Here is a 25106-nt window from a genome sequence, read left to right on the forward strand (position 1 = left end):
GAGGTCTGGAGAGGATGTAGGAGAGGTATGGCTTGGATTAGAAAGCGTGTCTTATGAGGACAGGGTGAGCAAGCTAAGGTTTTTCTTTTTGGATCAAAGGAGGATGAGACGTGACCTGATAGAGGTGTACAAGATGATGAGAGGCATTGATCGCGTGGATAGCGAGAGACTTTTCCCCAGGGTGGAAATGGCTAATATAAATGAGCATAATTTTAAAGTGATTGGAGGAAGGAACAGGGGGATGTCAGAGAAATGTTTTTTTACACAGAGAGTGCTGGGTGCATGGAACATCCTGCCACGAGTGGTGGTAAATGCAGAATCGTTAGGGACATTAAAGAAACTCTGAGGTAGGCTTTTGGATGATAGAAAAATGTATGGTTATGTTAGATTGATCTTGGAGTAGGTTAAGAGGTCAGTGCTGCGTCGTGAGCCGAAGGGCCTGTTCTGTGCTGTAGTGTCCAAAAAAAATCTGGATTTTTTTTCTCTGTGATGTTGGGGGATGAAGAGTAACCTGATCAAAGTTTATAAAATTAAGAGAGGCAGAGACAGGGTATATAGTCAAAAGCTTCACTGCTCCAGGGGAGAAGGGGAGAGAGGTGGGAGTGAGAGTGACAGCTGGGGAGAGTGGCGGGGGGGAGAGAGGGAATGGAAGGGGGAGAGAGGAATAGGAGAGAGGGAAGGGGAGAGAGGAAGTGGGTAAGAGTGAGAGAATGGAGGGAGAGGGTGAGAGTGGGGAGAGAGGGAAGGGGGCGAGAGGGAGGAAGAGGGGAAAGGGGGTAGAAAGATAAGAGGTTGAGGGGATGAGAAGGAGATGGGTAGTGAGGGAGGTGGGGAGAGAGGGGGTAGGGGAGTGAAGGGGTTGGGGAGAGAGGGAGAACCTGAGTCAGAGATGACGTTAATACCATGTGCCTTAATGACCACTGGCCAGTGGCTCTGACATCCACTATTATGGAATTGCTTCAAGAGGCTGGTCATGGCACACAGTAACTCCAGCTTTCCAGACAAAATTGACCCATTGCAGTTTGCTTACTGCTGCAACACATCTTTTCTTTTTAAATCTTTTTATTAATTTTAAACAAACATGAATACAGTTTGAAAGTACATAATTAATAGGTTAAGTATACATTCATATAGATGATAATCCATATATAAAAACCTCCTAAACTCATAGTAATTATGAAAAAAAGGGAGTAAATAAGAAGAAAAACAAAAAAAACCCAAAAAAGAAAAAAAAACCTAACCAACATGGGCCATTGCATTATGTCAAATATACACAGTAGCGTCAATAACTCCGCACCTCCATCCAAATAATGAAGGATAATAGAAGTAAGGTTTAGGAAAAGTCAGTTTAATTGATATGAAAATGTTGGATAAATGGTCTCCAAGTTTCTTCAAATTTAACTGAAGAATCAAAGACAACACTTCTAATTTTTTCTAAGCTCAAACAAGAGATAGTTTGAGAAAACCACTGAAATATATTTGGAGGATTAGTTTCTTTCCAATTCAATAGGATAGATCTTCTAGCCATTAATGTAACAAATGCAATCATCCACCGAGCTGAGGGGGATAAACAACCGTTATCCACCATTGGTAAACCGAAAATTGCAGTAATAGGATGTGGTTGCAATTTGATATTCAGAACTGTTGAAATAATACCAAAAATATCTTTCCAATAATTTTGCAAACAAGGGCAAGACCAAAACATGTGGGTCAATGAAGCTACTTCAGAATGACATCTGTCACAGGTTGGATTAACATGAGAGTAAAATCGAGCAAGTTTATCCTTGGACATGTGAGCCCTATGTACAACCTTAAATTGTATTAGGGCATGTTTAGCACAAATAGAAGAGGAATTGACTAATTGTAAAATTTTCTCCCACTGCTCAGTGGGTATAAGACAGTGAAGTTCTTTTTCCCATTCCTTAATTTTTTCTGATACTTCTGGCTGTATTTTCATGATCATATTATATATGATGGCTACTAAACCCTTCTGGCAAGGATTCAGAGTTAAATTTTTTCTGTAATGTCCATTGGACATAATTTCGGAAAAGACTGTAACATATTATTCAAGAAATTTCTAACTTGCAAATATCTAAAAAAAAGAGTTTTAGGTAAATTATATTTATTAGATAGCTGTTCAAAGGACAAAACTATTATCTAAAAATAGATCACGAAAACATGTTATACTTTTTGTTTTCTATAATACAAAGGCTTGATCCATAAAAGAGGGTCGAAAAAAAAGTTAGATATAATAGGGCTTGATAAGATAAACTTATCCAAGCCAAAAAATTTACGAAATTGAAACCATATTTGCAATGTATGTTTAACTATGGGATTAGTTATCTGTTTATTCAATTTGGATAAAGAAAAAGGAAGTGAAGATCCTAACATTGAAAACAATGAAAAGTCTTGTACAGATTTACATTCCAAATTTACCCATTGTGGACAAGCTGCTATAGTCGATTCTTGTGTCCAAAATATTAAATATCGAATATTGACTGCCCAATAGTAAAATCTCAGGTTTGGCAAAGCCAAACCACCCTCCTTCTTAGGCTTCTGTAAATATTTTTTGCTTAGTCTAGGATTTTTATTCTGCCACAGATACGAAGATATTTTAGAGTCAATAATATCAAAAAAAGATTTAGGAATAAAAATTGGTAGTGCTTGGAATAAATATAAAATTTTGGGTAACACTATCATCTTAATAGCATTAATTTGACCAACCAATGACAAAGATAATGGGGACCACCTGGTAACAAGTTGCTTAATTTGGTCAATTAAAGGTAAAAAAATTAACTTTAAATAAATCCTTATGTTTCTTGGTAATTTTAATACCCAAATAAGTAAAATGATCTGTGACAACTTTAAATGGTAAGTGTTTATAAATTGGAACTTGCATATTTAATGGAAATAATTCACTCTTATTAAATTTCAGATTGTAACCAGAAAAGCTACTAAACTGAGCAAGCAAGGACAAGATAGCAGGAATAGATCTCTCAGGGTCAGATATGTATAGTAACAAATCATCAGCATATAATGATAACTTATTAAGTCCCTTCCCCACAGGTAATACCCAAAATATTAGGTGATTCACGAATGGCGATAGCTAAAAGTTCCAAAACAATGTCAAATAGTAAAGGACTTAAAGGACAGCCTTGCCTCGTGCCACGGAATAACTGAAAAAAAGGAGATCTTTGATTATTGGTGAAAACCAAAGCTAAAGGTTTATAATATATTAACTTAATCCATGATATAAATTTCGAACTAAAATTAAAATGCTGCAACGTATTAAATAAATATGGCCATTCAATTCTATTAAATGCTTTTTCAGCATCTAAAGAAATGACACATTCTGGTATTTTGGATGAAGGAGTATAAATAATATTAATCAATTTTCTGATGTTAAAAGATGAATAACGATTTTTAATAAATCCAGTCTGATCTTCAGAGATAATTCGAGGTAATTTATTTTCTAATCTAGTGGCCAAAATTTTACTAAAAATCTTAAAGTCCGTATTCAGCAAGGATATGGGCCGATAGGATGCACATTCAGTGGGGTCTTTATCTTTTTTAAGAATTAGAGAAATAGAGGCATCATAAAAAGATTGTGGCAATTTACCTACAGTTAACACATCTTTAAAAATTTTACAAAGCCAAGGAGAGAGTATAGAGGAAAAAGATTTTAAAAAAATTCTGCAGTATAACCATCCGGACCAGGGGCTTTACCTGAATTCATTGAAAAAATAGCCTCTTTTATTTTGGTTTCTGTAATAGGTGCGTCTAGAAGTACACTATCTTCGCAACACATCTATAGTTGACACCATCTCCCTGACTCGACATTCCTCTCTGGAGCATCTGGACTACAAAGACACCTATGTTACACTATTAAATACTAACTAAAGCTCTGCTTTTAGCTCCATAACTCCAATCAAACTATCACCAAACTCTTAGACCTGGGACTCTACACCTCCCTTTTCAATTAGATCCTTGATTTCATGGCCAGCATAACACAATCGTTAAGGATAGGCAGCAACACCTCAGCCACAATTGTTCTCAAGACTGACGTTTTGCAAGGCTGTGTCCTCAGCCAGTACTTTACTCCTGTACACTCACAACTGCCTGGCCAGATTCCACACTAACTCCATGTACACGTTTACTGATGATACCACGGCAGTGGGCAATATCTCAAATAATAATGAGTTGGAGTGCAGGAAAGAGATAGAGAACCAACTGACATGGTGTCCAGACCTTTCCCTCAATATCAGCAGAAGAAAAGGCCTAATCATTAACCAGGAATGATGGTACTGCACATGGTCCTGTCTATATCAAACTTGATGAAATCAAGAAGGTTGAGAATTTCACATTCCCAATAATTCTCTAATAAGAGCAGAAAATGCTGGAAATACTCAGCAGGCCAGGCAGCCTTTGTGAAGATTGGATGGGAGTCGATAATTCAGCAGGCAGGATAAACAAGGTTTCTCTTTATGAAAGGCCTTGATACGGTTCTACTTGGGAGGTTGGACAAGAAGGTTCAATCACTTGGCATTCAGTATGAGGTAGTAAATTGGATTCAATTTTTGCAGGAGAAGCCTGCTCCTGCCCCACTGAACTTATGTCCTCATTCAACTCTATTCTAACCCCTTGGCTCAGTTCCTTTCCACCAACGTGCTCTTGATCTACTCAGTGACTTTCAATTCACTGGCCCCAACTGCCTCATTTTCACCACAGATGTCCAGTCCCTGTTCCTAACAACTAGGCCTTAAAGCTCTCTGCTTCTTTCTCAATAAAAGAACCAACCAGTTCCCCTCCACCACCACCCTCCTCCATCTGGCAGAATAGTCCTCGCCCTCCATTTTTCCTTCAGCTCCTCCCATTTTCTCCAGACTCAAGGTGAGCCCTAGCTGTGCCTGCCTTTTTGCTGACTATGTACAACAGTCTATGTTTCTAACCTTCCCTATAATGCTCCTCAACTCTTCCTCCATCACATTGATGACTGCATTGGTGCTGCTTCATGCACCCATGCTGAGACAGTCAATTTCATCAACTTCGCCTCTAATTTTCCCCTGCCTTTAAATTCAGTCTATTTCTGACATTTCTTTTCCCTTTCTATTTCCAACTCTGGGCACAAGCTGTCTACCGATAGCTTTTATAAACCTACTGATTCCCACCGTTATCTTGACTATACCTCTTCCTACCTAGTCTCCTGTAAAAATTCTATTCTCTTTTCTCAGCTGCTTTGTCTTCACTGCATTTTTTCCCAAGATGTCCTCCTTTTTTAAAGGACAAGGGTTCCCTCCCTCCACTATTGATACTACCCTCAGCTGCATCTCCTCCATTTCCTGAACATCCCATCTCCCCGCTGCCTTAACAATAATAGAGTTCCTCATGTCCTTACTTACCACCCCGTGAGCCTTCACGTCCAACACATCATCCTCCACAACTTCTGTCATCTCCAAAGAGATCTTCCCATCAAACATATCTTCACCCCCCCCCCCCCCAGATTCTGCAGTGATCATTCCTCCTGCAATTCCCTGACCACTCATCCCTCCTCACTATTCTCCCTCCTGGCACTTACCCCTGTAAGTGGCCTAAGTGCCCATTCACCTATTCTCTCACCTCCATTCAGGGCTACAAGCAGTCCTACCAGTCGAGGCAACACTTCACCTGTGAATATGCTGGGTGCTCCCAGTGCGGCCTCCTCTACACTGGTAAGACCTGTTGTAAATTGGGACACAGCTTCCTCATGCACGTCCAGTCCATCAGCCAAAAGCAGAAATTCCGAGTGGCCAGACATTTACATTTTGATTCATATTCCCATTCTGACATGTCAGTCCATGTTCCTCGTGCCATGATGAGGCCACGCTCAGTGTGGAGAAGCAACACCTCATTTTCAGTTTGTGTAATCTCCAACCTGATGGCATGAATATCAATTTTCCTCCCTCTCCCCTTTTGTTCTATTCCCACTTGGGCCTCTTACCTCTTCTCATCTGCCTATCACTTCTCCTGGGTCCCCTCCTCCTTCCCTATCTCCTGTGGTCCACTCTCCTCTCCTATCAGATTCCTTCTTCTCCAGCACGTTTCCAACCATCTGGCTTCACCCATCACCTTCCAGCTATCCTCCTTCCCATCCCCCCACATTTTTATTCTGGTATCTTCCCCCTTCCTGTCCAGTCCCAAAGAAGGGTCTCAGCCTGAGACATGGACTGTTTACTCATTTCCTTAGATGCTGCCTGACCTGCTGAGTTCCTCCAGTATTTTGTTGAATTGAGATGTACAAAAAAGCTGGATGAACCCAGCAGGTCGGGCAGCATCTGTTGAAAGAAGCAGTCAACGTTTCGGGTCGAAACCCTTCGTCAGGACTAAAGAAGGAGGGGGCAGGGGCCCTATTAAGAAGGTGGGGAAAGGGTGGAAAACCAATCAGAGGAAAGGTCGGGGTGGGGGAGGGGATAGGCAGGAGAGGTGAAGAAGGAATGTAAGGGGAAAGCACTATGTGTAGTAGAAGAAGGCAGAATCATGAGAGAGGTGACAGGCAGCTAGAAGAGGAGACAGAGTGAAGGTGGGATGGGGGAAGGAAGAGGGAGGGAATTACCAGAAGTTGGAGAATTCGATGTTCATACCAAGGGGCTGGAGACTACACAGACGGTATATGAGATGTTGTTCCTCTAACCGAAGTTAGGCCTCATCATGGCAGTAGAGGAGGCCATGTATGGATCACTAGTCACATCAAAGGCCTCCTAAACCAGAAGAAGAGGGCCTTTAAAGATGGTGATCGGTTGGAGCTTAAGAGTTCAGAAGGAACTCAGAGTACAGATAAGGGGGGCAAAGGAGCAGTATAGGAGGAAGCTAGAACAAAAGCTGCAGAAAAAAAGCATGAAGGAGGTGTGGGATGGGATGAAGATCATCACTGGATGCGGTGCAAAGCGGGGGGCAAACATAAGTGGAGATGTGGAGAAAGTGAACCAGCTGAACAACTTCTTCAACAGGTTCGACAGCTCAATCTCATCCTCACCGCAGAAATCCTGACAGGAAAATAGCCACTCACAGGAGACCTTGCCCACGCCCAGGATTACGGCTGCACAGGTGGAAGGTCAACTGAGGAAGATCTGTACCAGCAAGACGGCTGGACCGGATGGAGTTTCCCCACGATTACTGAGGGCCTGTGCGACTGAGCTGGGAGAACCACTACAGCGCATCTTCAACATGAGCCTGGAGCAGAGAAGAGTACCCAGACAGTGGAAAACATCCTGTATTGTCCCGGTACCGAAGAAACCACAACCAAAGGAGTTGAATGACTTCAGACCTGTTGCCTTGACGTCGCACGTGATGAAGACCATGGAGCGGCTGATAATACAGAATCTGAGGCCACAAACCAGGCACGCCCAGGATCCTCTTCAGTTTGCGTATAAGGAGAAGGTGGGAGTGGAGGATGCTATCACGTATTTGCTGCACAAATCACTCTCTCACCTAGATGGGGTCAGTTGTGCTGTGAGGATTACATTCCTTGACTTCTCTAGTGCCTTTAACACCATCCAGCCCAAGATCTTAAGGCACAAACTAACGGAGATGGGAGTAGACTCTCACATGGTGGATTGGATAGTGGACTACTTGACAGATAGACCTCAGTATGTGCGGTTGGGAGACTGTAGGTCTGACACGGTGGTCAGCAGCACAGGAGCGCCGCAGGGGACGGTCCTGTTCACCCTGTACACATCGGACTTCCAATATAACTCGGAGTCCTGCCATGTGCAGAAGTTCGCTGATGACACGGCCATAGTGGGGTGTGTCAGGAATGGACAGGAGGAGGAGTATAGGAAACTGATACAGGACTTTGTGATATGGTGCAACTCAAACTACCTGCGTCTCAATATCACCAAGACCAAGGAGATGGTGGTGGACTTTAGGAGATCTAGGCCTCATATGGAGCCAGTGGTCATTAATGGAGAATGTGTGGAGCAGGTTAAGACCTACAAGTATCTGGGAGTACAGTTAGACGAGAAGCTAGACTGGACTGCCAACACAGATGCCTCGTGCAGGAAGGCACAGAGGCGACTGTACTTCCTTAGAAGGTTGGCGTCATTCAATGTCTGTAGTGAGATGCTGAAGATGTTCTATAGGTCAGCTGTGGAGAGCGCCCTCTTCTTTGTAGTGGCGTGTTGGGGAGGAAGCATTAAGAAGAGGGACGCCTCACGTCTTAATAAGCTGGTAAGGAAGGCGGGCTCTGTCGTGGGCAAAGTACTGGAGAGTTTAACATCGGTAGCTGAGCGAAGGGTGCTGAGTAGGCTACGGTCAATTATGGATAACTCTGAACATCCTCTACATAGCACCATCCAGAGACAGAGAAGCAGTTTCAGCGACAGGTTACTATCGATGCAATGCTCCTCAGACAGGATGAAGAGGTCAATACTCCCCAATGCCATTAGGCTTTACAATTCAACCGCCAGGACTTAAGAACTTTTTAAAAGCTATTATTAATGCTTTTTGAGATAGTGATTTAGATGCATATCATATTTTTTACTGAGTTAAGTATTGTATGTAATTAGTTTTGCTACAACAAGTGTATGGGACATTGGAAAAAAGTTGAATTTCCCCATGGGGATGAATAAAGTATCTATCTATCTATCTATCTATATCCCAATGGGAATGTGAAGGAGAGTTGAAGTGAGTGGCAACCAGGAGATCCTGTAGGTGCTCGATGAAGCAGTCCCCCAATCTGCGCCGGGTCTCGCTGATGTAGAGGAGGGAGCACCGGATGCAATAGATTACCCCAACAGACTCAGAAGTGAAGTGTTGCCTCACCTGGAAGGACTGTTTGGGGCCCTGAACAGAGATGAGGTGTAGGGACAGGTGTAGCACTTACGCTTGCAGGGATAAGTACCAGGTGGGAGATCTTTGGGGAGGGACGTATGGACCAGGCAGTCGCGGAGGGAACGATCCCTGCGAAAAGTAGAGAGGGGTAGAGAGGGGAAGATGTCGTTTGTGGTGGGGTCCTGTTGAAGGTGGCGGAAGTTGCGGAGGATAATATGATGGATCCGGAGGCTGGTGGGGTGATAGGTGAGGACAAGGGGGACACAGTCCCTGTTGTGGTGACGGGAGGATGGGGTGAGGGCTGAAGTGCAGGAAATGGAGGAGATGCGGGTGAGGGATCCCTGCAAGCGTAAGTGCTACACCTGTGAGTCTGTTGGGGTCATCTCCAACATCGAATTCTCCAACTTCTGGAAATTCCCTCCCTCTCCCTTCCCCCATCCCACCTTCACTCTGTCTCCTCTTCTAGCTGCCTGTCACCTCTCATGACTCTGCCTTCTTCTACTACCCATAGTGCTTTCCCCTTAGATTCCTTCTTCACCTCTCCTGCCTATCCCCTCCCCCACTCCTTGCTCTTTCCTCTGATTGGTTTTCCACCCTCTCCCCACCTTCTTTATAGGGCCCCTGCCCCCTCCGTCTTTAGTCCTGACGAAGAGTCTCGACCCGAAACGTTGACTGCTTCTTTCAACGGATGCTGCCCGACCTGCTGGGTTCATCCAGGTTTTTTGTACGTCTTGATTTGACCACAGCATCTGCAGTGCACTTTGTGTTTTGTTGAATTGGATTTGCAGCATCAGCAGAATTTCTCATGTTTATGATTTACAAGTTGTTACAAATGTGCCACAGCTCTGAGGGGCCGAAGGGTGCGGGGTAGCCCCCTCCTTTGTGAGAATCGCAAGATCACTATTGAGTCAATTCAGGAGACACAGGAAATGAGAGAAAGACATGCAGAATCCACAAAGAGTTGGAATGTGTCCTGGCCTCCGAAAGGCGGACCCATTGATACCGGCTATTGTCTCTTGGAGATGGACTTGTGTATTGCATCCTGTACTATGCATCGAAGCCCCAGGCAATGAACCGAGGGGGAGGTTGGTGGAGGGATTGCATCATCCCAACCTGATTGACACCTGAGACCCTGTGAGTCAGGATAAAAAGAGGGTCTGTGGGAACAGCCCCTCAGATGCACTAGAAGAAACGCTAACGATCCCGTAATAGCAAAAACCAGTGGAAGGCCACGTGTGTCCTTTTCCGTTTGCCCCGGAATTGGTGGGCCCTGTACCACGGCAGAATGGTTTTTAGCTAACAACAGGGAAATCAACTCCCAACTTGGTTCAGCGAAGAAAGGGTTAACCTTGGTAATAGTGGGAAGTGAGAGTTCCCAGGTGTTTGTGCTCGAAGGTATGTTAAAAGTTAATGCGGAGATCAAAAGTGGGGAGATGAGTATTATCATTGAAGGAAACGGGAAATATGTAGTTCCCAAATCGAATGAAGAAAATTTAAAACCGGCGGATCGCTTACAGGTTGAGTTGGAAGATGACGGGGCCCCCCAGGCTATTGTTATTCCAGAGTGTGGTGTGAAAAGGCAGAATTTGAAATGCTGCTTGAACAAAGAGTTCGAACTGAAAACTAATAGTCTGAAGGGTCCTGAAGAGAAAGCTAGCAACTTGTGTAAAATTAAAGAATTGGGTGGAAATTCAGAAGATGGTCTAAGTTTGGGACACAGTGTTAATAAAATAACTCCTATGAAAGAAGCGGGCGAAAGCCTATTTCGCCAGGGTACCCAAGCTCCCCACGTGGGAACTAACCGGAAAAGAGACGAGGGTTAATGGGGATGCCATTTTTAAATAGCAGAAACCGGTTTTAAGGGATTTTGACAAAGCCTGTGAATAATAAAAGACAAACCCCATGGAAGCCTGCCTGTTAAGTTTGAAAGCAACATAACGATTAGTATTTGCATGAACTTTTGTAGTATACACGTAAGCTTAAGATCACAACTCTTTAGTTTTGTTTGCTGAAGAAAAAAAAATAGGTGGTTACTAAATTGGAGTCTGATGCTACAAGACTTTAGTAGGGTACAAGATGTTAAGGTATTAAAGGAAGTGACAATTGTAATTGGTAACCATCTAGATGCTGAGTTGAATGTATAACTGTATTACTCTGTAGTGAAAAGGAAAAGCTTTTGTATTGTGTTAGATTCTAAAATCCTGTAAGACTCTGTACTACTTTGTTTTCACCGCTGGTGAAAACGCTTTGAAGAAAGGGGGTGTTACGAATGTGCCACAGCTCTGAGTGGCCGAAGGGTGCGGGGTAGCCCCCCTCCTTTGTGAGAATCGCAAAATCACTATTAAGTCAGTTCAGGAGACCCAGGAAATGCGAGAAAGACATGCAGAGTCCACAAAGAGTTGGAATGTGTCCTGGCCTCCGAAAGGCGGACCCATTGATACCGGCTATTGTCTCTTGGAGACGGACTTGTGTATTGCATCCTGTACTATGCATCGAAGCCCCAGGCAATGAACCGAGGGGGAGATTGGTGGAGGGATTGCATCATCCCAACCTGATTGACACCTGAGACCCTGTGAGTCAGGATAAAAAGAGGGTCTGTGGGAACAGCCCCTCAGACGCACCAGAAGAAACGCTAACGATCCCGTAATAGCAAAATCCAGTGGAAGGCCACGTGCATCCTTTTCCATTTGCCCCGGAATTGGTGGGTCCTGTACCACGGCAGAACGGTTTTTAGCTAACAACGGGGAAATCAACTCCCAACGACTCTCGAAGGATTGACATCATAAAAGGAATGGGCAAGTTTTAACCCGTCTTTCTCTCCAACCCAAAAGCTGCAGCTTGAATGAACTACAGTGACTTTTATATTTCCATCAGACAATACATTATCCCCTAGACAACGATAGAGCTATTTCTTATTGATTACTATTAGACCCGCGCTTTTAGATTTAGTATTGACGACGTATATTATCTGTAAGTTTGACTTGATATTATTTTGTGTATTTTTATTATTAAACACTGTTAAAAATAGTACCATCAGACTTCAACGGACCTCTCTATCTTTGCTGGTAAGTGACCCAGTTACGGGGTACGTAACAAAGTGAAGCAGTGGTTCACTCAATCTTCATCAAAATGAGATGCTGCACTCGGTGCCTTATGGAGCAACAACCTTCAGTGAGAGGGAGTGACGTTGTGCTGGTTGCTCGTGACTTTAATTCCACATCCCACACCTGTTCTGACCTCCCTGCAGTCTCCCACACTTTTAGAAGGCTCAATGCAAGCTGCAGGGCCAAGCTGTTTGGACACGTGCAGAGTTCTGTACATTATCAAGTTTTTCAAAGTTTGCTAACTCACCGTTTGTATCCAGTATTGGCCATTTCTATCCGACATCAAGAACACAGATGCAGGAAATCTCAAGTAACACACAAAGTGCTGGAGGAACTCAGTTCTGTCTGACATAATTTGACTCTGATTTTCTTTATTTTCTTTTGATGGGCACATCCTATGGCATTATTATTAGCTCCAGGGAATAAAGTCCTAACCTATTCAACCTTTCCCTGTAATTCAGGTCCTCAAATCCCACTCTCATCCTATCCGACTGCTATATTTATTTGTTTGGTCTCATTGTTCCCTTTGTTCTGTCCATCTCTGCCCTTACGAAAACTAGCTGGTTTTCTCTCCTTTCCATTTGTAAATGTTCTCTGTACTCTTTCAAACTTATTAATACCTTTCTTGTAGATTGGTGACCAGAACTGCACACAATACTTCAAATTAGGTTTCGCTGACATAGAACATTACATTACAGCACAGAAACAGGCCTTCTGGCCCTTCTTGGCTGTGCCGAACCATTTTTCTGCCTAGTCCCACTGACCTGCACCTGGACCATATCCATTCATACCCCTCTCATCCATTCACCTGTCCAAGTTTTTCTTAAATGTTAAAAGTGAGCCCACATTTACCCTTCATCTGGCAGCTCATTCCACATTCCCACCACTCTCTGTGTGAAGAAGCCCCCCCCCCCCCAATGTTCCCTTTAAACTTTTCCCCCTTCACCCTTAACCCATGTCCTCTGGTTTGTTTCTCCCCTAGCCTCAGTGGAACAAACCTGCTTGCATTCACTCTGTCTATACCCATCATAATTTTATACACCTCTATCAAATCTCCCCTCATTCTTCTATGCCCCAGGGAATAAAGTCCTAACCTATTCAACCTTTCTCGGTAACTCAGTTTCTCAAGCTCCGGCAACATCCTTGTAAACCTTCTCTGCATTCTTTCAACCTTATTAATATCCCTCCTGTAAGTTGGTGACCAAAACTGCACACAATACTCCAAATTCGGCCTCACCAATGCCATATACAATGTCACCATAACATTCCAACTCTTATACTCATACTTTGATTTATAAAGGCCAATGTACCAAAAGCTCTCTTTACTACCCTATCTACCTGTGATGCCACTTTTAGGGAATTTTGTATCTGTATTCCTAGTTCCCTGTGTTCTACTGCACTCCTCAGTGTCCTACCATTTACCTTGTATGTTATACCTTGGTTTGACCTTCTGAAGTGCAATACCTCACACTTGTCTGCATTAAACTCCATCTGCCATTTTTCAGCCCATTTTTCCAGCTGGTCTAAATCCCTTTGCAAGCTTTGAAAACCTTCCTCACTGTCCATTACACCTCCAGTCTTTGTATCATCAACAAATTTGCTGATCCAATTTACCACATTATCATCCTGATCATTGATACAGATGACAAATAACAATGGACCCAGCACTGCACTGATCCCTGTGGCACACCACTAGTCACTGGCCTCCACTCAGAGAAGCAATCCTTCGCTACCGCTCTCTGACTTCTCCCATTGAGCCAATGTCTAATCCAGTTTACTATCTCACCATGTATACCTAGCGATTGAATCTTTCTAACTAACCTCCCATGCGGGACCTTGTCAAAGGCCTTACTAAGGTCCATGTAGACAACATCCACTGCCTTCCCTTCATCCACTTTCCTTGCAACCTCCTTGAAAAACTCTAATAGGTTGGTTAAACATGACCTACCATGCACAAAGCCATGTTGACTCTCCCTAATAAGTCCCTGTCTATCTAAATACTTGTAGATCCTATCTCTTAGTACTCCTTCCAACAATTTACCTACTACTGACGTCAAGCTTACTGGCCTATAATTTCCCGGATTACTTTCAGAGCCTTTTTTAAACAACGGAACAACATGAGCTATCCTCCAATCCTCCAGCACCTCACCCGTAGATACCGACATTTTAAATATATCTGCCAAGGCCCCTGCAATTTCAACACTAGTCTCCTTCAAGGTCTGAGGGAATACTCTGTCAGGTTCTGGGAATTTATCTACTGTGATTTTCCTCAAGACAGCAAGCACCTCCTCCTCTTCAATCTGTATAGGTTCCATGACATCACTACTTGTTTGCCTTATTTCCATTGACTCCATGCCAGTTTCCTTAGTAAATACAGATGCAAAAACCCATTTAAGATCTCCCCCATTTCTTTTGGTTCCATACATAGCCGACCACTCTGATCTTCAAGAGGACTAATTTTATCCCTTACTATTTTTTTTTGCTCTTAATATACCTGTAGAAGCTCTTTGGATTATCCTTCACCGTGACTGCCAAAGCAACCTCATGTCTTCTTTTAGCCCTCCTGATTTCTTTCTTACTCTTTTTATACTCCTCAAGCATCTTATTTCCTCCCTGTTTCCTATACATGTCATACATCTCTCTCTTCTTCTTTATCAGAGTTCCAATATCCCTAGAGAACCAAGGTTCCTTATCCTTATTCACTTTGCCTTTAATCCTGACAGGAACATACGAACTGTGCACTCTCAAAATTTCTCCTTTGAAGGCCTCCCACTACCAATGACATCTTTACCAGAGAACAACCTGTCCCAATCCACACTATTTAGATCCTTTCTCACTTCTTCAAATTTGGCCTTTTTCCAGTTTAGAACCTCAACCTGAGGACCAGATCTATCTTTATCCATGATCAAGTTGAAACTAATGGTGTTGTGATCACTGGAAACAAAGTGTTCCCCTACACACACTTCCATCACTTGTCCTAACTCATTTCCTAACAGGAGATCTAATATTGCATCCTCTCTGGTCGGTACCTCTATATATTGATTTAGAAAACTTCCCTGGACACATTTTATAAACTCTAACCTGTCTAGACCTTTAACAGTATGCGAGTCCCAATCAATATGCGGAAAACTAAAATCCCCTACTATCACAACTTTATGTTTCCTGCAGTTGTCTGCTATCTTTCTGCAGATTTGCTCCTCCAATTCTCGCTGACCATTGGGTGGTCTATAATACAACCCCGTTAATGTGGTCATACCTTTCCTGTTTCTCAGCCCCACCCATATGGCCTCGGTAGACAAGCCCTCTAATCTGTCCTGTCTGAGCACTGCTGTAACATTTTCCCTGACTAGCAACACTACCCCCCCCCCCCCACCCTTCATCCCTCAGCCTCTACCATGTCTGAAACATTGGAACCCTGGAACATTGAGCTGCCAGTCCTGCCCCTCCTGTAGCCAAGTTTCAGTAATGGCTATAATGTCATAATTCCATGTGTCAATCCACACCCTCAGCTCATCAGCCTTCCCCACAATACTCCTCGCATTAAAATAGACACACCTCAGAAGATTATTACCACCACACTCAAACCTTCTATTTGTGACTGCATGAAACTTTAACATAATTTATTTTCACCCCCCACTCCACTATCTGCTCTGGCACTCTGGTTCCCATCCCCCTGAAAATCTAGTTTAACCACCCGAACAGCACTAGCAAACCTCCCTGCAAGGATATTGGTCTCCCTGTAGTTCAGGTGTAACCCGTCTCTCTTGTACAGGTCCCACCTGACCCAGAAGAGGTCCCAATGATCCTGAAATCTGAAACCCTGCCCCCAACACCAGTTCCTCAGCCACGTGTTCATCTTCCAGAGCATCCTACACTTGCCCTCTCTGGCACGTGGCACAGGTAGGAATCCTGAGATTACCACCCTCGACGTCCTGTTTTTCAATTTCCTACCAAGCTCCCTGTACTCACTCTTCAGGACCTCCTGACTCTTTCTATCTATGTCATTGGTACCAATGTGTACCACAACAACTGGCTGATCACCCTCCCACTTCAGAATGCTGTGCACGCGATCAGAGACATCCCTGACCCTGCACCCGGGAGGCAACAAACCAACCGAGAGTCTCTGTCACAACCACAGAACCTCCTGTCTGTACCTCTAACTATCAAGTCCCCTATCACTACCACTCTCCTCTTCTTCCTCCCTCCCTTCTGCACTGCAGAACCAGACTCAGTGCCAGAGATCCGGCTGCCACAGCTTGTCCCAGGTAAGTCATCCCCCCACCCCCCCAGCAGTATCCAAATCAGTACACCTGTTGTTGAGGGGAATGCTCTGCCTGCCCTTTCCCCTTCTCTCGCCTGACAGTAACCCAGTTACCGGTGAGCTGCTCCTTTGGTGTAACTGCCTCCCTGTAGCTACTATTTATAAACTTCTCATTCTCCCGAATGATCCGGAGGTCATCCAGCTCCTGCTCCAGTTCCCTAACGTGGTTTGTTAGGAGCTGCAGCTGGATTCACTTCTTGCAGGTGTTGTTGTCAGGGACACCGGAGGTCTCTCTAACTTCCCACATCCTGCAAGAGGGGCATTCCAACATCCTACCTGGCATTCTCTCTACTCTAAACAAACAAAACAAAACTTACCAGAACCTACCCCCACCTCTGCCTGGTCACACCGAAGCCTGTTGAGCCAAAGCCGTCCCGCTCTGACTCAGTCCACTCTGACGCTGGCTGCTGCGACAATGGCCGCTGTATCTGGCGGTCTTTTTTTTAAAAAAACCTTTTGCGCACTACGTCACGCACCTGCACAGTCTAGCCTCTTTTCCTCAATCAGTTTAAAAAATAATGGCTTCTCTCCGAGATGCCTCTACTTCTTCACTCTCCACCTCTTGCTTCAAACACCTTAATCAATTTCAACTTAACCTCCCAATTGCAGTAATCAATACTTTGATCTATGAAGGCTAATGTGCCAAAATCTCTCATTACAACCCTGTCTACCTGTGACACTGCTTTCAAGGAATTCTGGATCTGCATTCCCAGGATAATGCAACTGTGGCTGACAAGGGAAGACAAAGCCAACATAAAAGCACAAGTGGGGCATATAATTGAGTAAAAATAATTGAGAAGTTAGAGGATTGGGAAGATTATGAAACCAACAGAAGGCAACTAAAAAAGCCATAAAGGGGGAAAAGATGAAATATGGAGGAAAGCTGCCCAATAATATCAAAGAGGATATGCAAAGTTTTGTTCAGATGTATAAAGAGTAAAAGTAGAGAGTAGATTTTGGACCGTTGGAAAATGACACTGAAGTAGTAGTAATGGGGGACAAGGAAATGTCAGACAAACTCAATAAGTATTTTGCATCAGTCTTCACTGTGAAAGACACTAGCCATATGCCGGAAGTTTGAGAGTGTCAGGAAGCAGAGTGAGTGCAGTTTATTAATAGGGAGAACAGTCTGAGGGTAGATAAGTCACCTTGACCAGATGGACTACACCCCAGGGTTCTGAAAAAGGTAGTTGAAGAGATTGTGGAGGCATTAGTCATGATCTTTCAAGAATCAATAGATTCTAGCCTGGTTTCAGAGGACTGGAAAATGTCACTCCAGCCTTCAGGGAGGGAGGGAGAAGAAAGGAAATTACAGGTCAGTTAGCCAGTGTTTGAGAAGATGCTGTGCTCAATCGTTAAGAATGTGATTTTGGGGTACTTGGAGGCACATGATAAAATAGGGCAAAGTCAGCATGGTTTCCTTAAGGGAAAATCTTGCCGGGCAAATTTGTTGGATTTCTTTGAGGGAATAACAGGCAGGATAGACAGGATCAGTCAGTGGATGTTGTTTACCTGGATTTTCAGAAGGCCTTTTGCAAGAAGTCGCATATGAGGCTGCTTAACAAGAGTCCATGTTATTATAGGAAAGGTACCGGCATGGACAAAGGATTAGTTGATTGGCAGGAGGCATAGAGTGGGAATAAAGGGACATTTGCTGATTGGCTGATGGTGATTAGTGGGGTTCTGCAGACCGTCACCTGGAAATAATGTTCGGGTTCTTGGATGTTGGGTAGTGAAGAGGCAAAAGGAGAGGTTTTGCTTTTCTTTTAGTTCCTGTAACAAGATGGGGGAATGATTGGCAAGGTTGATGGGAAGATCTTTTCAGGTTTTGCTTTCTCTTTAGATTGCTACTCTTGATCCCTGTAAAAACGTAACCATCCTCCCGCTCATGCGATCTAATCCAACTACAGCTTGCTAACCCAAGGACCATATGTCGAGGGCAGTGGGCGGGGAGGAGCATTACCGCGCAGGCGCGACAGGGTGGTTCCAGCCTCCGTTTCTCACCGAGAGGACTACAATCCCCGGCGTGCCGTGCGCCCACGCATGCCCCCTGACGCCGGCCGGCCCGCCCGCCAGGGTTGCGGCTGAGTGACAGGTCCCGGGGCGCACGTGACCCGCTGTGGGGGCGGGGGGAGCATGAAGGTTGTGCAGTGCGAGACGGACTGAGGAGCTGCCGTGATGTTCGGCAACAGCTGATGCTCTCAGCAACCGACCAAGTAAGTGCGCACCGAGGCGGTAAAATAGCATATAATTGACAACTTTCATTCGCAAATAACACCTTTCCTCCCGTGAGATTGTCAGTTGCAGTCGCTTTTCTCTGGAAATACACGTTGACAAGGTTTGTAATCTGCGAAGTCAAATGATAGCGTTATTTCATGATTAGCCGACTGTATGCAACTTAGATGCTGGAATATTCACATCCCAGCGAGGAGGAATCGGGGTTGCATTTGGACCGGACAGGATTTCTCGTCAGCGTCCACTATATTTTAGGGTTTAGTAATTGTTGCTGCGGTTGTCATTATAGCAGCAAACTATAATACTAAGCTATAATGTTCGTGCACCTGGAAAATATTGCAGCAAAGCATCATGCACCCTTGATTGTTCTGTGTTGGATGCGACCTTCCAGTGTGGCACTCCAATGGTCTGCTAACAATTATCCCTGCAAGCGGCCAAAGTGCTACACCTGCCCATTCACCTACCCTCTGTTAACGGGCAGCCGGCGATTATTCGGCATTGATGGATTTTCTGTAGTGCATGTTAAAGTTGGTTTTGCTAAGGCGCGAATGACTTGGTTTTTTGACAATGGGTTGACATGCGCTGATGAAGAAAGTGTTGCGGACATTTGGCTGACTTTGGCGCCGAGTACCCCAGTGGAGGCAGCGTGGTGGTTTCCTCTGGAGCCTGATGCTGGGGATTGATTCGTGGCGCTGCTTACACTTGACGACGGAACACAAAGCTGTTATACCAGTTAACCCACATTGTATCAGCGACGGGGAAAAAACTAAAATCATTTGTGATTACTCAGTGCCAAGTCAGTGAACTCAGTCCTGAAGTATGGCTTTACTCAGAATAAGAGATTAATCAAAGCAAGATTTTTACTCCAAATTCTGGAAACACTGTGAGTCAGATAGCCTTTGCGGAGAAAGAAACAGTTAATGCTATAGCTCGAAAATCCTGTGTCAGAACTAGGAGAGAAATTAGTCTTGGCATGTATTCTTCCGTGGTTCTTAGACCCATTACACTGACTTTTTCGCTTTTCTCTGATGCTGCCTGGCCTGCTGAGTTTTTCCAGTAATTTCTCAATTTTTTTTTCAGGTTTCCTGTGAATGTTTTTTTCCAAATGTTTTAACTCAAAGTTCTCTTCCAAGCTTCTGGGTTCACGGATATTAGTGACAAGACCAGTATTTAACACCATCCCTACTTTCCATTGATAAGGTGGTGACAGTGTCTAAACACTACCATTCTTTCTGATGAAGGGAAAATGAACTTGGTCAGAGAGCTCTGAGAACCTGACCTGCATGCTACTGAAAAATAAACAGAGGGATCTTGGGATCCATGTCCATAGATCCCTCAAAGTTGCTAAGAAGGCGCTTGGTGTTTTGGTCACAGCTAGTGGGGGAATTGAGTTCAAGAGCTGCACGGTGATGTTGCAGCTCTATGAAACTTCAGTTAGAGCACACTTGGAAAACTTCAGTTCTGGTCACCTCATCATAGAAAAGAGGTGGAATCTTTAGAGAGAGATTTACCAGGATGCTGTCTGGATTGGAGCACACATCTCATGAGGATAGGCTGAGTGGGTTAGAGCTTTTCTTTCTGGAGTGAGGGAGGGTGAGAGGTGTCTTGATGGAGGTGCACATGATGAGAGGCATAGATCGAATAAAAAGCCAGAGACGTCTTCCCAGGATAGAAATGGCTAATACCAGCGGCATTTAAAAAACTTTTTGGAGTGAAAAATAGAGAGCAATGTAGGAGGGAAGGTTGTGATTTTCAGAATAGGTTAAAAAGTTGGCACAGCATCGTGGGCCCAAGGGGCTGTACTGTTCTGTAATGTTCTATGTCCTAATAGTAATACGTTGCAATGTCTTGGAGGCAAATCCAGGTGTTGGTTTTGCCAAGCAGCTATCAAACCTACTGGTGGATGTCAAGATTCAGATTGATTTATTGGATTTCCATTGAAACATACAGTGAAATGTGTCAGTTGTGTAAGCAACCAACACCCCTAATTATGGCTAATGGTGCCACATGTAACGCTGCCAATATAGAATATCCACCTCAGGACTTGTGGACGGTGATGAATGAGGATTCCGAATACTAGTCCTCAAACTCCGGGATATGGGTGGTCTCTTTTGTTCATGGTGCACAGTGAATAAACAGCACAGTACTATAACAGTACAGTACATGGACTACTTTACAAGAAGCTTTGTCCTGGACAGCGCTGAGCTTCAGAGTTGTTGGAGGTGCACATTCTATGTAGTGTCTTCCATCATAAAATCGTACAGCACCTAAAGAGGTTCTTATCCTTCTAAACTTTTCCTCTCTGTGTACCTGTCCAGGTACCTTTTAAGTGTCATTGTTCAACCACTTCCATGGCAGCTCATTCCATATACTGAGCACTCTGCCCCTCAGGTTTCTGTTGAATATCTCCTCTATACCCTTTAGTTCTTGACTTCAATGACCCTGGCAAAAAGACTGCCAAACTGGGTCCATATTTGTGCTGACCATCGGGCGCCTACCTACACTGATCCCATTTACCAGCCATCGTCTGTGGCCTACCAAAGCCTTGGTGATTCAGGTACTCATCCAGATCCTAAGATGTGAACTCCACCAGTTCTGTGGGCACCATGCTCTAGATTGTGACATGGAAATGGCTCAGGGGAATAAGGTTAACTCTCTAGAAGCTGCCCAGCCTTTGATTTCTATTTAATTTGTGTATCCAGCTGGCAGTGTGAAAGGGTGCAAAGGGCTTCAGGGCGATACAGAGTGGCTGAGTGAGCGTGGGTGAAATAATCAGGTTACTGCCTCGGAAATGCTGAGTATTATTTTGAATGTTTAGAGATTGGAGAAATATTGATGTTCTAAGATGCAAGAGTGTTCTTAGAAACGTCACTAAAGGCTAACATGCAAGTGGAGCAGTCAGTGAGGAAAGGAACAGGTATATTAGGCACAATTGATAGAGAATTTGAATGCACCAGCAAAGGTATCTTAATACATTTTAAAGACCTTGATGAGACTGCGTTGGAGTATGGTTTACAATTTTGGTCTCTCTACCTGATAAAAAGCATGTCCTTTCTATAAAGGGAATGCAATGAAGATTTGCCAAACAGGTTTCTGGCATGGCAGGTCAGTCATATGAGATTAGACATCTCTTCCCTGTAGTTGTAATCTTATTGAAATACACAAAATTCTAAAAAGCTCAGTCAAGTATACATTGGGAGTGGGAATATTTCTCTTGGTAAAGAAACTAGAACTAGGGTAGGCTATTTAGGAATAAGAAATTCTTTCACTCAGAGGTTGGTAAATCTTTGGAATTCTCTATCCCGCTTTGCTGTGGTGACCTAGATGCTGATTACATTCAGTGTTAAGGCTGATAGATATTTGGGGATGTAGGGATAAAACGGGAGCCTGGCATTGAGATACAACAGAAGATGAGCCAAATGGAGCAGGCTTAAGGAGCGGAATGGCCTACTGCACCTACTTTTAATACAGTATTTGTGTATTCATGCTGCTAGTTGATGTAGATGGTAGGGAATTGAATTGTGGTAATGTCCTTGAATGTTAATGGGAGATGGTCAGATTCTCTCAGAATGGGTTACTATGTGCTCTTTGTTTGGGGCAAATGTTACTTGCCTCTTATCAATCCAAGTTTGAGTGTTGTTCAGGTTCTTCCACGTATGAACTCAAAATGCTTCATGGACCAAGGTGTTGCAAACAAACACCACATTGCAAACATTAACCTATGATTTCTGTCTGCATCTCTCACTGCCTTGTTAAAGAAGCCAATGTAATCAAAGACCCCTGCTGCCTGGACACTCTCTATTCTTCCCTTTCCCTTCCGGCAGAAGATACAAAAACCTGAAGCTACATGTCGCCAGGCTCAAGGACAGCTGTTATAAGATGATTGAACAGTCCTCTTGTGCAATAGCCTCACAATCCACCCCAATTTCCAAGATTCCAGCAGTGGTGAAGGAACGGTGATAAATTCCCATGTCAGGAGAGTGTGTGACTTGGAGAACAACTTCCAGCCGGTGGTGTTCCCTGTGATTTTGCTGCCCTTGTCTTTCCAGCTGGGAGAGGTGGTGGGTTTGGAAGATGCTATCTAAGGAGTCTGGTTGAGTTGCTGCAGACGGTACACACTGCTGTTACTGCGTGTTGATGGTGGAGTGAGTGACTGGCTGTAGATGGAATGCCTTAGCAAGCTAACTGCTAGTCCTCTTTGATGTCAAGCTTTTCCAGAATTGTTGGAGCTGCACAGTTGTTTCTGTATTTCTCTAGAATTTTTAGCAGGTATCACAACACTTGAATCTGGTTTTTCATAGGTTGATTGTTATCGCTGGAATTTTGCTATCTCTTGTCTGATAAGAGATAGCCATGACAACTTTTTCTTTTGTCTTTTCTGTGTTCTTTCAGATGTTCTTTCTTTCTTGGTTTTTTTCTTCTTGTACCACATAATAAAATTGTTAGCAATAAGTTTTATGTCTCATTCTTGATTTCTGAAGAACTTTTGAATTGCAAAAGCATCAGGGTCCACCATCTCCATGCTATGCACATTCATGTGTGTTTCTAGGAGCCTCTTAAGCATCTCTGTATCTGAAAGCTCCCTAAAAGTGGCTACACAGGTTGATAAGGTGGTTAAGAAGGCATGTGGCATGCTTGCCTTTATTAGTCGAGCCACTGACTTCAAAAGTCAGTAAGACGTGTTGCAGCTTTATGAAAGTCTAGTTAGGCTGCATCTGGAGAACTGCATGCAGTTCTAGTTGCCTCATGATGTTGAGAAGGTGCAGAGAGGTTTACCAGAATATTGCCTGGATTCGTTAGAGGGCGCATACCATAATGAGAGGTTGTTTTCTTTGGAGTGGTGGAGGCTGTGGGAATACCTGGCAAAGTTTTAGAAGATTATGAGACGCATAGGTAGAGTAGACAGACAGTGTTTTTCTCCAAGTGTTGAAATGCCTACATTTAAGGAGAGGGTAATTTCAAAGGAAATGTGAGGGGTAAGTTTTTACACAAGGAGTGTTGGGTGTCTGGAATGCACTGGGGTGGTGGTAGAGACATTAGAGACTTTTTAAAGAGATGTTTAGATAGGTACATGAATGTGAGGAAAATGGAAGGATATGGGCAATGTGTAGGTAGAAGAGACGAGTCTAGATGGCCATTTAATTTAATTGGTTCGGCACAATGTTGTGGGCCAAGGGGCTTGTTTCTGTGCTGTTCTACATTCTCTCTGCCTCCACCACCAGCTTTGGCAGCACATTTGAGGCACCCACCACTCTGTACATTTTTTTTTAAAAAAAACAAGTTTACCCTGCACATTTCCTTTGAACTTGCCTCTGGCATTGCTTGTTGTATTCTGCAAGATGGGCCCAGGTGATATTGGAATTGTATCAAGGTACTGTCTTACATACTATTCATTCAGATCAAATCATTACACAGTGCACTGAGACAGAACAAGGTAAAACAATTCACAAAACGCAGGATAAAGTGTTACAGTTAGGGAGAAAGTGCAGTGCAGGTAGACAATAAGATGCAAGCTCATAAAAAGGTAGATTGTAAAGTCAAGGGACTTTCTTGCTGTCTTAGGGAACCATTTGATAGTTTTATAACAATGGGGCAGAAACCATCCTTGAACCTGGTGGTACATGCTTTCGGGCTTTTGTCTTCAGCCTGATGGGAGAGGGGAGTAAGTGGGGAGCCACTGTTTCACAGCTCTGGCGGACTGTGGTTCAATTCCTACCTAGGCCGCTGCCCGTGCAGCATTCACACGTTCTCCCCGTGTCTCTGTGAGTCAGTTGTTCTCCCACAATGTGCTGGCATGTTAATTAGCTAGTTGTAAACTATCTGTACAGCATAGGCGGGTGGTGGGAGAATCAGAGTGTGTGTGGAAAGTGAGTAGGTTTCAGTGGGGAGTGGGATTATCTGAGAGCTGATGGAATTGAGAGCTGCACTCTGGCATCTTCACCACGTTGGCACCTATCATCTCTGGGTATGCATGTACAGTCCGTGGTAGTGTGGTGAGGTGGGGGCATCCCGGGGACTGCACCATGCATACCCACCGATGAGGAGAGGGACGACAATAGAATCCATGCCCTTGGCACTTCACTGATGCCAGGCTTGTATCTTCTAGATCCGCCCCACTCACCCTGGAGGGCGACAGTAGAGTGTAAAGTGTAGGCAACAAGCTGATGGATTGAGGAGGAGTGTTGTATGGAGTCATACAGCATAGAAACAGCCACATTGCACGCACACCGAGTGCGTGCACACACACACAAACACACACGTGTGCGCACATGGACACTTGCACAGATACGTGCATGCACACATGTGGTCCTATAACCCCAGGCCAGGGCGTCTTTAGCTTGTAGCTTGACTGACAGACATTTAACCTTTGACTTCCCCATTGGATGCGCAGACTCAGAGCTCTGGCTGTCCGGCCTTGAGATTCTGGACCTGATTGACCTTTGGACTTCAATTATCGGTATTGATCCCAGGACTCTCCGACAAATGGAGTTCCTGGATGAGGACTTGAGAACTCTGGGCCTCAATCACTGGGCTCTCTAATGAACGGGACCCTAAAGACTAGGCTTTGAACTCTGGTCTCCATTAGCTCTTGTTGCTCACTGCCAATGGAGGTTCAGTTCATCACAGTTTACTGTTGTTTG

General features: G+C 44.1%; 1 protein-coding gene across 3 annotated transcripts in view; it reads left to right on the top strand.

The window, feature by feature from the left end:
• The window catches only part of il34 (interleukin 34), a 123832-nt gene that overhangs the window by 20743 nt on the left and 77983 nt on the right, over positions 1-25106 (top strand). The window contains exon 1 of one of the 3 annotated variants that reach the window (XM_073069683.1): positions 18354-18446. The exons of the other annotated variants lie outside the window; for them this stretch is intronic. The gene's annotated coding sequence lies outside the window, so the exon portion shown is untranslated. Of the gene's footprint in view, positions 1-18353; positions 18447-25106 lie in introns of those variants that run through there. 3 annotated transcript variants of the gene reach the window in all.

Source organism: Hemitrygon akajei, chromosome 17 (assembly GCF_048418815.1).
Source record: "Hemitrygon akajei chromosome 17, sHemAka1.3, whole genome shotgun sequence".
NCBI lineage: Eukaryota > Metazoa > Chordata > Chondrichthyes > Myliobatiformes > Dasyatidae > Hemitrygon > Hemitrygon akajei.